Below are 11,269 nucleotides of genomic sequence, written 5' to 3' on the forward strand. Positions count from 1 at the left end.
CGGCCTTGGAGATTCCGTCCAAGTCTAATGGTGCTTGACGAGGGCTGTTGGAGAGCACTGGTGTCTTTCAAGGACGCACAAAAGAATTCGATGCCAGGCATGGGGCAGTCGCCCATTTTGTCCAAAATGTTCCACGACGCGCATTTGCAGGTGCGCTCCATATTTTTGAGCACTTCAAGAAACACAGCAAAGGGTGCTTATCTGCGCTGAGCCAACGGTACGCACGCCATTTGCAGCACTCGACGAACGGCCACAAGTGCCAACCATATCGCTCCTGAAGCACCACTTCAACCTTCAGGAAATCAAGCGTGAACAGCGCGATTTATTACACGTCAGCTAACTAATTCGTCTCTTATTCATTCAGTAAACGTCTTTCTGCAAACACTATGCGGAAACGAAAAACAGCAGTCAGTGACTAAGGTCAGACAAACTATCAGAACCCGCAAGAATAGTTCCTTGATGACAATGCACACAAACAATGCACGCAAGCCACCCCGCCCACCACACAACCACCTATGGTTACACCCATTTCTGTCCCACTTCCGCCGCAAATCGCCGGTCCCCACTTTTGAAATCGTGGGAAGTTCGGAACAAATTTTCCGCCGTCGAAAAACGCGCCTCCGAAAAAGAAGTGGGGCGATTTAGCTCCGCCTACGTACACGTCCTGCAACAGTACAGCCGATCGTTCTCATAATTAAGACGCTGGAGTATGTCGTCTGCACTTTCTCACTCGGCGCCCTCTTTCGCCATCAACACCCCCCCCCTTCCCGTCATCGAAGGAACGTTGCGAGTGCCTCAGAAGCGAAAGCAGGGTAGCGGGGGGTGAGGGGTTGCGGCGGCAAGGAATAAAAAGCGAGCGGCGCGGAACTGCGTTTCAGGGTCATTAATTGCGGCAGATTGAATGCGTGCTTCCCCCTTCCCGCCTTTTCTTGTAGCGCATCCTCTCTCCACGGCCGCCAGTGCTGGGAGGGAGAGGTGAGAGAGAGAGAGAGAGAGAGAGAGAGAGAGAGAGAGAGCTTTGACGGCCGCGACCAGCATCTGTAATGAGCCCGCTAACACTTCCGCACACACATCCGGAGGTGCGAGGGGAACCCGGCTGCTGCTGCGGCGTCGTCCGCTTGTCGCAACGCTGCGGCTGAGACACACACAGCTTCCTTCGCCTTGGACAAGCGAAGCGAGAACGCGTCCCCTTCAAGGTCGCCGAGCTAACCTCATGCGCGCAGATCCGCTTCTTGCGCTGCCGCCGCTTTTCCGAGGCTTTTACATAACGTCGCCGCCAGCAGCAGCAGCAGGAGGAATAAAAGAGGACGGGGAGGGAGGGGATACGGGGCGGCAGAAGAGCCAGGAGCAGACTCCCCATCTCCGGCGGCTTTGAAATCTGATCACGGCGCACTCCGCGCTGGTACAGTATGTACAGTGCCAAAAGTAATCCTGAATTCAGGCGGACAGTAAAACAACAAAAGGTCAGACGAAGAAAAGGTCGCGGGTCAGGAGCGGAGAGCCAGTTGGTATCTCCCGTGAAATGAGGCCAATAAGCCACTCACTAAAACAAAAAGCAACAAATAAAGAAAAGACTACAAATAAATAGCATGTGTTCTCCATTGGAGAACTTAATTTTATGATCGTCATGCCGAGGTTTACTCGCGGTCTGCAATGGTCACAACAAATGAGAAGCGTTTTTCCCCACGTTCGAAACGGAATGGTGGACATCGGTGCAATAATAATTCCTCGCTAAACTCACGATGCACCCTAGCCGATATCTCCAAAGGAGACTTGCGGCTGTCAAGATTTCTTTTTTTTTTTAATGGTAGGTATTCTACGCACTGTACTTTAAGGACTAAAGATTGCAAGAAATGAAGACACTGCTCTAGAATCACTGCACAAAGAGCTTTACAGGAGTGACCTTGAAACCGTTTAGAGCTTGAGGCCATCAAGGGGCTTACAGCGGAAAGAGCGACTTACCAGCTCGCATGGCGCGCACCATGGTTCAAAAGCTGTGCTAAACAGAGCAGAGCGTTCACGCTTTCAGCGTGTGTCCAATTTAGGCCACGTAAAACTGCTGTCGCGTGAATCATCCACCTCTCTTTCACCGCCGTTATGAACCAGACAGGGCAATCAATAGCTGGACGGCCGGCCAGTACCGACTGACCGCCCGGAAAGAATTACGCAAAACTTAGCGCGCCCGTTCATTTTCCTCAGGATGTGGAAAGTTTAATAAATGACCACCACAGACGCACGCCAGTCACGATTGATTTCCCAGTTACCTGTCTCCAAACGGCACAGGAATTATTTAATATCATTAAATTCCCGAGCAGCTGCTCCGTATTCGTCATGGCTACGGGGTTCGTGAAACAAACTCGCCAATTCTGGTCGCCGAGAGAGCAGATCAAGGCGAAAGATTACACTCGCGAAAAAATTACGCAAAAAAAGAAAAAAAAAAACAGCACTTGTAGGCGAAGCGCCTTTACAGGCGAGTACTTTTCTGCGACCTCCAGAGCCAAGTGGGTCAATTTCGCCGCCTCGACCGCCTATGCTCCTCTTCATAACTGACAAGCAACGGACGGTTCCCCGATGTTCAATTTTCCCTGCAGTCTCTTATGCAGCTGCAGCTTACTGCGGCACGAAAAATGAATACATTTTACGCTTTCCTAAAACATACTTGATCAGTAATGAGGGTGACGGTGCGCGTAACACCACCTGTCCATTTCGGCGATGACAAGAAAAGCCAAGCTGAAAATCTGTATATGTTATCAGGAAACGTCGCAACGCTGACCCAGACTGCATCGTAACTGGCAGCCGATCGAAATTATATCTGACAGGCCAAGCGGTGATCAGCTTAATGACAGCAGTGAATGCGGTCAGTAGACTTCGGAGCCAAACCCAGCGCGGCGACAGGGCTGCCAAGCTTTTTATCGCCCTTTGAGCAGCTCGCATCGGAGCAGCCCATCTGATAGCGCCCAGCCGACCACGCCAAAATTCTTTTCCGGACTTGCACGAGTACTGCGATGTGCATCCCAGGCAGCGCACAGGCCGAACACCGACTTCGCGCATCCGGAGCAAGCGCGGCGTCTGATCCGCATACGTCTCCGTGCAGCCAGCAGCAGATCCCATGCCTTATGAAAGCGGCGCGCGCAGACATCTGAGGCACAAAAACTTTACGAAGCTCTGATGTTTACACAGCGAAGGAGAGGCTAGAGCCCCAGCTTTCTCGCCGTTACCATCACTCGTGACCGGTACCGGAGACACTGGTGACGGTTGATCTCGTTTTGATTGAGCAGCTGCAGCGGAGTGCACTACAATGGGCTGCAAACAGCGTCTCAGCCCAGACAGCCGCAGCGCTAATTACTGTGCAAAGATGCTCGCGTTTGACAGCCTCGGAGCGTGTGAGGCACTCGAAAGATTCGGGATCCTGCAGGAGACCAACGGAAGCCCTAACTTACTTTTTATACCGCTGAATGGTCATAGGGAACGTCCCGAAGGGGCATGGAGCCGTCGGCGCGGAGAGTATCGTCGCGGAGGGCTGTAAGCTTTCGCCATGTAGCACACATTCGCACGGTACGTCACTGCGATGGGCACCGCCGCATCGAGCTCACTTTCCGTCGTGCCATATCCGGAGATGTTCTGTCACTGCTCACACCGACGATTTGACAGGAGCTGGCAGTGAAACTGCGCCCGTATCTTTTCTTTCTTTTTCCTTCGCCCAACGCACGCAAACACATAAAACAGTCCTCAGGATACACACACACACACGCGAAGATGCTCGACGGCACGGCCAACACAGGCGCCACTCGCGAGTCGAGCCGCTACTCCAGGCAACGACAAAAGCGCCGGGCAAGTGAGTGGCGCCATCTACTAAGCTGTGTAAAAAATAAAGCATTCATTGTTGCTTGCTTTCGTAACGATATATGGCGGAGCTGTCGGGTTCATTTTGCAGCTGCAACCATGTGGCTGCAACCATAGTTTTTCTCAGTATTATATAGAGGGAAAGCTGACGCCACCGTCTATGCGACTTTCTTAAAAAGCACTTCATCCCATAGAGTTAATATAACCAACTCATCTACCGCGGGAATGCCGGGAAGGCGCGGTTTCGTGTTTGGCTTGAAAGCGTAGATCTTGGAGGAAGGAGCTCGAGCATTTATCCTTCCTCCATGGCGTAGATTGTAGTTGCGCCGCGATGCTCCGCTCTGTGCGCAGATTAAGTTATATCGATACTGCGTTTTTCAGTTCAGTAGATCTAACGCAAGTGTATGGCTGGTATGGAACCATTCACAGCATTTTTTCAAGGTTTGCCAACGAGAAGAGACGTATTTTTACGGCTAAATCCACGTTTTATACCCAAAGCCAAGTAATACCCGTGCCACACGGACAGATTTAATGCCATTAAGTGCTTACTGCCTTAAGTTTTAATGGCATTCGTGCGGTGCCACATGCATAAATTTAATGGCATTAGCCTTACTGCCATTCGCGACCTACTGAGTTCGCCACAACTTATTCGCCCGTGCAATGTGTACTCTCGTTCCCATTCCACACGCAGAAAAGCCTGCAGCTTTGTCAGTTACAACTGCCTAGCCCACTATAAAATGGTTAATTCTTAACTTTCAGCCAGATGAGGCACCTAAACCGCATTTTTGATGCGAAGAGTGCCATTTTAACCAGCCTTATTGACTGGTACTCTCGACTTATGTGCTGACATGCGAGTTTATGGCTACTTTTTCGACTTGTAAAGCAGGAACAGCCGTATTTTCTGGAAAATCGTTTTTACATTACATTTGAACACCATTCCCGATATATTCTGCTCATTAGAAATGTTTATATTAAGATGAAACTTTTGACTACCTTGCAAGCGTTATCGTCATCATCACTTTCGATAATGGCATTAAAAGTGGACGTGTAGCACCAACTCCGAAAATAATGGCATTAACAAACTTAAGCCCCCAAAGCTGATCTAGGGACTTTAGTTATAACATAGAAGGACGATGGTTGTATTAAGAAACTATGCTTGTGCGCTCGCTGCACGCCTTACCGATGACGTCATTGGCGAGCAGACGACGTCGCGCGCTGCTCGGGTGCCGCGGGCCGCCTCCGCGCAACCTGCCTTCGCGCTACCGCCGTACACTATCGATGGAGGCGAAATTCTAGAGGCCCGTGTACAGCGCGATATCAGGACACGTTAAGAACCACAGGTGGTCTAAGTTTCCGGAGCCCTTCACTACGGCCTCTCTCATAGCCAGAGTCGCTTTGGGACGTTAGACCCCCATAAACCAAACCAAACCATCCTCCTCCGCTTTCCTCGTCGCGCTCTCGTCGCTATCGCCGTCTTTTATCCTCCGCGCTCGGTTACGTTATAGTGTACTAGTAACTCGCCAACGACGGCGAGGCACAAAGCTCAACCCAGGAATGGGCGCCGAAAAGCTGCGCTCTACACATATGCATACACTGAGCACTGTTACACCACCGGACAATGCCGAACACTGGACGGAGCGCTGGAACGGGAGGTGGCGGAATTCAGCTCGCTACCGGAACGGTTGCGGCCCAGGTTTATCGAGCCCTGCATTATGAGATGGAGGGCTGGCTCAAATTATACGATATAGAGGTAGCGTTTTCGCATCCTTCTGAACGGAGGGGTGTGACGGCACCCTCTGATAGCCAGCGAGTCTGGACCCAGACAACGCAAAGACTTCCTGAGTGTGGCCTCAGGATGTCCGCGCCAGGATGTTCAGTCGTCTTCAGGTTTTCTAGCTGTAATTCGTCCTCAAGCAGTCCAACTGGGATCCATTGAGCATACTCAGGAAGTATTGAGGATCATGTTTAAGGATGTTTTCAATATCAATCGATTTTTTTTTTCATGGGAGTGCTGTATTCAGAGCTAATGTAAGCGAATTACCAGAATAAGCAAAAAGAACGGGTTTACCAAGGGCCGCAGAGATTAAGTAGCTCTCTAAAGTTCAGTTCGGCTGTCTGAATGAAAAAGATGAGAGGTCCGAAAATCTAAACAGCCTCACCATCACCCGCGCGGTGGATCAGTGGGCGCTCGTCGACTGAGCCCCGAGTACCCGGGTTCGAACCCGACCGCGGCGGCCGCGTTTCGATGGAGGCGAAACGCAAGAGGCGCCCGTACGTGTGCTGCGCGATGTCAGTGCACGTTAATGATCCCCAGGTGGTCGAAATTATTCCGGAGATGATGATGATGATGATGTCCTTGGGCTGAATGGCACATACCCACGGCGGGGGATTGGCCAGGGTGCATAGCGGAACCTCCACTACGGCACCTCTTTCTCTCTTTCTTCTTTCACTCCTACCTTCCTCCATTCCCTTACGGCGCGGTTCAGGTGTCCGCCGAGATATGTGAGACAGATACTGCGCCATTTCCTTTCCTCAAAAACCAATTTACCAATTTTACCTAACACCATCAAAAGCATATGCGATGCATAAGAACAGGCGTAAAAGCAAAAATACCTTACGATATCTTCTCAAGGCATGTCATTTCTGGGGTGCCAACGGTTTCCTTCATTAGATAATTATCGTACGCACATATCGTTTAATAAACCTGCAGTTTTTAATAAATGAGTTCCAAGTGCGAGAAATAAAGCTGGCTTGATCTCAGTTCGGTACAGAACACCAAACATCCTGAGGACGTCCTCAAATGGCCAAAACGTCCTCATCTCGAACGAGACATTCTGAGTACTTTTTGGGTGCATTAAGGCCAAATGTCCTCATGATGATGTCCTCAGTTTGTAGTTCACGGGACAACTCCAGGACGAAAATTTCTCAAATGTCCTACAAACGTCTTGTCGAAGGACACTATTGTGGTGTTGAACTATGATAAAACCAGCTTTATCTCTCGAACTCGGCTTTCATTCTGTAAAAACTACAGGTTTATTAAAAGATACTTGTGTACAGTAGAGATGTAATGTAGGAAACCATTGTGGCTGAAAATATTACGTGTGTTCTGGAGATATCTTAAGATATTTTGGTTTTCAAACCTGGTCTTATGTACTGCATGCTTCTGATGGGGTTGGAAATGGAAATTGGAAATTGGTTTTTTTGAGGAAAGGAAATGGCGCAGTATCTGTCTCACATATATCGGCGGACACCTGAACCGCGCCGTAAGAGAAGGGAGGAAGGTAGGAGTGAGAGAAGAAAGTGAGAAAGAGGTGCCGTAGTGGAGGTCTCCGGAATAATTTCGACCACCTGGGGATCCTTAACGTGCACTGACATCGCACAGCACACGGGCGCCTCTTGCGTTTCGCCTCCATCGAAACGCGGCTGTTCAGAATTTTTGGGCGAATTGTCGGATTGGCTTTTCACTGAGGCAGCAGAATTCAACTCCTGAGAGTTATATAGTCATCGCTGTAGGTAAATATTATGCGAAGCATACTACTTTAGCTACCACTTCAGCCCTTCACCGTGGTTATGCGCCTCCAAATCACGTGATACATGACGTCACACCACGTGACATGATGACGTCACGACAGTGCAGAAACGGGGGCCCACATATGACATGGTCGAGAGTGCCCCTCTCCCCGCACGTTATGCAATATTGGTCTTTCTCCTCTTTGGAGATTGTTATGTATACCCAGAAGGGGCTTATATGATTCCCCCCTTGCAATCTTCTCCACGCAATTGCCTCCTCTTTTGCGAGGGAACGGTCGGGCGGCGGATAGACCCTCCTGCTCAGCTTATTATGTTCTCGACCATGTCATATGGGAATGTGCTGGAAGCCCGGGCGCCGAGCAAAAGATAGAAGATAGAGAAGCCTGGGAGACCTTGCTGCGGAGCGAGGACCCCGCTAAGCAGCAACAAGCCATCCGCCTGGCGGCTGAGGCCGTGAAGAGATGTGTCTTCACCAGACCTTAGTTTGCGAGGCTCCTAAGTAGGGCTCCCTTAGGCCTGCGTGCCGGGGGGTCCAAAAAGGAGTCTCATTTCGGTGGAAATAAACGTTTTGATGATGATGATGATGACGGGGGCCCACCTCGCGCCGTCGCTGAGGTTGTGCGCCTCCGAATCACGTGATACATGACGTCACACCACGTGACACGATGACGTCACGACAGTGGAGAAACGGGGGCCCACCTCGCGCCGTCGCTGTGGTTGTGCGCCTCCAAATTACGCGACACGATGATGCTTCGCATTCTCCAGGCTTAACCAAGTTAAGCCTCAGCCATTTTTTTTTCATGGAAAATATTCCTGTAACTGCCAACAAATGGGGAACGGACCAGTCACTTGTTTAGTATGCGAAACATTTGCAAAATTTGTTTGCTAGAATCCAGGCCAAAAGAAGCACATACAAAGCTGTTTCACAACCCCTGTGCACACTGCCTACAATAATTAAGCAAACCATGACACATTATCTGGGCTACATCGTCATCTGATGTCCTGAAAACAGACAGAAAAGGTCCTCCAGAGAAAATTTGAGGATGTCACGAGGACGTACTGGGGCCGGACAACAGGACTAAAGAGGACCTTTTGAGTATTAGAAGACGTCCTCAGGACAACACAATGTCCTCAAAAATTAATCCTCAGGTCTCCTGAGGATGTAGTTGTGTTATCTGGTACTATACTTCGATAGGATGATTGCAGGACGTTTGATGAATTTTCAACCTCGAGCCGTCCAGCAAAGTACAAACTGAAGAAATCGTCATGAGGACATTTAGCCGTCGATGCACTCAAAAGGTACTCAGGATGTCCTGTTCGTGATCTGGAGGACGTTCTGATCATTTGAGGACGTCCTCAGGACGTTTGGTGTTGTCTGAGGAGTCGGCAGGTTGGATCGCTTCACCGCAGAATGCGTGCGGATCGGCAGTAGCAGACACCTCTACCTGAATTCTGATTCGGACAGCCACAAAGGAAAGGCGCAAAGCCTACAAGCCTTATGGTATTTCTATACTGGGTGTTTTTTTTTTAGGTCCAAAATTTAAAAAAAGGTAAATTGCTTTAGATTTATTTTAGCACTGTGGCTATACTGGAGGCTACGGTGGGCGCCAGGCAAGAGGAAAACTGCTTTAGTTAGTTCGCTGATTAACTAAATATGTTAATAAACTTTTCTAAATTTTATTTTAGGGGTTATGTTGTATTCGCAGAATTGGAGATCGTGCTCTAAACAGTCCAACCGAGAAAAAACAATTTTAATTAAAAATTTTTCACGCACGTTACGAGCCGCGAAAAAGTCACCCTGGTAGGCATCTTCACACCGTAACTCAGCGGCGGTGAGCGCCTCTGACGTAGATCGCTCCGCCCTGCGCCTTGCGTCACACGGCTGAAGCCCGGACGGGCGGCCTGCGCTATCGCTCCGCGGCCTCACGGAATGCCGCGTTGGAACAAAAACGCATTGACACAAAGCGCAGGGCGGAGCGAACTACGTCACAGGTGCTCACAGACGCTGTGCTACAGTGTGAAGCTACCCGGGGTTTCTCTCGCTTCGTAACGCGCGCAAAAAATTCTTTCATAATTTTTTTCTTGGTTGGACTGTTTGGAAGACGATCTCCATTTCTGCTAATACAACATATCCCCTAAAATAAAAATTATAAAAGTTAATTAACGTATTCAGTTAATCAGCGAACTAATTAAAGTAGTTTTCCTCTTACCTGGCGCCCGCCGTAGCCCTCAGTACAGCCCCAGGGTTAAAATAAATCTAAAAATATTTACCTTTCTTTAAAAATTTTGGACCTTCTAAAAAAATTCGCTGTGGCTTAGCTTGGTCAAGCCCGGTAATTGCGAAAGCAATATCCATACCTATGCCATGGTACAGCTAGCTGGTGGTGGCGCTTGTGGTGATGAATCGGTTATACAATCCAATCTAATCCATTCCAATCCTATCCAATGTAATCTACTGTAATATAATCTAATCCAATCCAGTCCAATTTAATGTAATCCAATCTAATGCAATCAAGGTCAAATGAAGGTCAATGGTGGTCACCGCCGCGGCACGGCAAAGGCGTGAAAGTGCAAGTAGTATTGCTTTCGCAATAAAACACCCGGTATATAGTACTACTAGGGTGACCATCTAAGTCACGACTGCTATCTCTTCAGGTGGTGAGCACGTTCAGTTGCCGGAAGTAACACGTGACCTGCTAACGGCGCGTTAGTGCGAGCACCCACCAAGGCTCGCACATGAAGTCCCTCATTTACGGGCAGGGACCTCCCATGGCGAGGCTCACACCCGCAGGTGAAAGCCCGCTGGCTCGTACCACGGAGCATATCCAGGGGAGGCTCGACGCAACCCTTAATTATTACATATGGAGGATTCATATAGCTGTGTGATGTGCGCGCACTATGGCTGACGCGCTGTACTCTTGCCTCCCACCACCGGTTTCGAAGAAACGCTCGACCCGGCTAAGAAGCACCGTCACTGTCCCTAAAGCATCTGCGAGAGCGAGAGCGGCCAGCGGCTGAGGGTTTGTTGTGTGATGCGCCGCAAGGTGGAAAAAAGCCGCCGCGAGCTGCTGTCTTCCTCCATCCTCTGACAGAGCGAGGCCCACTGCCGGCCAAGTGCAGACGCCAAACGGCCGGCAGCGCGGCAGAGGTCAGACAACAAACGCACAACTGCTAAATGTACTAAAGAATGTCCGGCGTCGTCGTTGGCGACCGTTTGAAGCCTCAACCGGTCACGTGACCTTGTGACGTCATCACAACCGGCCCAGCAGACCACCGCGGCAAGGGGCACTTAAATTAATGACTGATCGCGACAGGTTACCCGGGAAGAGCAACCTGGGCTCGCAAGCCCCACCGGTGGCAAAATCTGCCATCTCCAAGGCAGTGACCCCCGTGCCAGGAGTGGTACGAGGACTACAAGCGATATCTATGAATGTAAAGACTAGAATTACCAATTCCGCATACATGGGCATTAACGCTATAGCATCATGCCCTTAAAAGGACACTGAAGCACTTTGTGAAAATCGGGATGGCAGCGGCGGGATTACAACAAAGTATTTCCAGCAAAGGATGAAGCAGCACAAAGCTGACGTCAAAGTGAGTGAAGCGCAGTGGCCAAGAACTGCGAGGCATGTGACCACAGGATAGACTGAAGGAACTATTGTGCTGGAGGCCAAGCCAAATCCGGGCACAAGGCTGCATGTTGCTTCAGTAATGGCGAGTTCAGCAGACACCGAGAAATAGTAATCGCTTGGAATCCTTCCCCAATTCCTAGATCTACAGTTTAAGTTTATAGTGACCTGGCGGTCAAAAGCCAAGCTACAACTCGCCATAGCCACACCTTGACGAAGAAACTGAGTGAGGTCTCGAAACATTGATCGTGCTTTCTTATAAGACC

The 11,269-nt window shown here is 49.8% G+C and overlaps 1 protein-coding gene across 1 annotated transcript in view; it reads right to left on the reverse strand.

Annotated features, from left to right (window-relative positions):
* Positions 1 to 3,803, reverse strand: part of LOC149372572 (uncharacterized) — a 65,572-nt gene extending 61,769 nt beyond the window's left edge. The window contains exon 1 of the mRNA XM_089567067.1: positions 3,441 to 3,803. The gene's annotated coding sequence lies outside the window, so the exon portion shown is untranslated. The remainder of the gene's footprint in view (positions 1 to 3,440) is intronic.
* Between the last annotated feature and the right edge of the window lie 7,466 nt (positions 3,804 to 11,269).

Source organism: Amblyomma mixtum, chromosome 1, assembly GCF_055824585.1.
Source record: "Amblyomma mixtum isolate Tamu chromosome 1, ASM5582458v1, whole genome shotgun sequence".
In the NCBI taxonomy this organism is placed as follows: Eukaryota; Metazoa; Arthropoda; class Arachnida; order Ixodida; family Ixodidae; genus Amblyomma; species Amblyomma mixtum.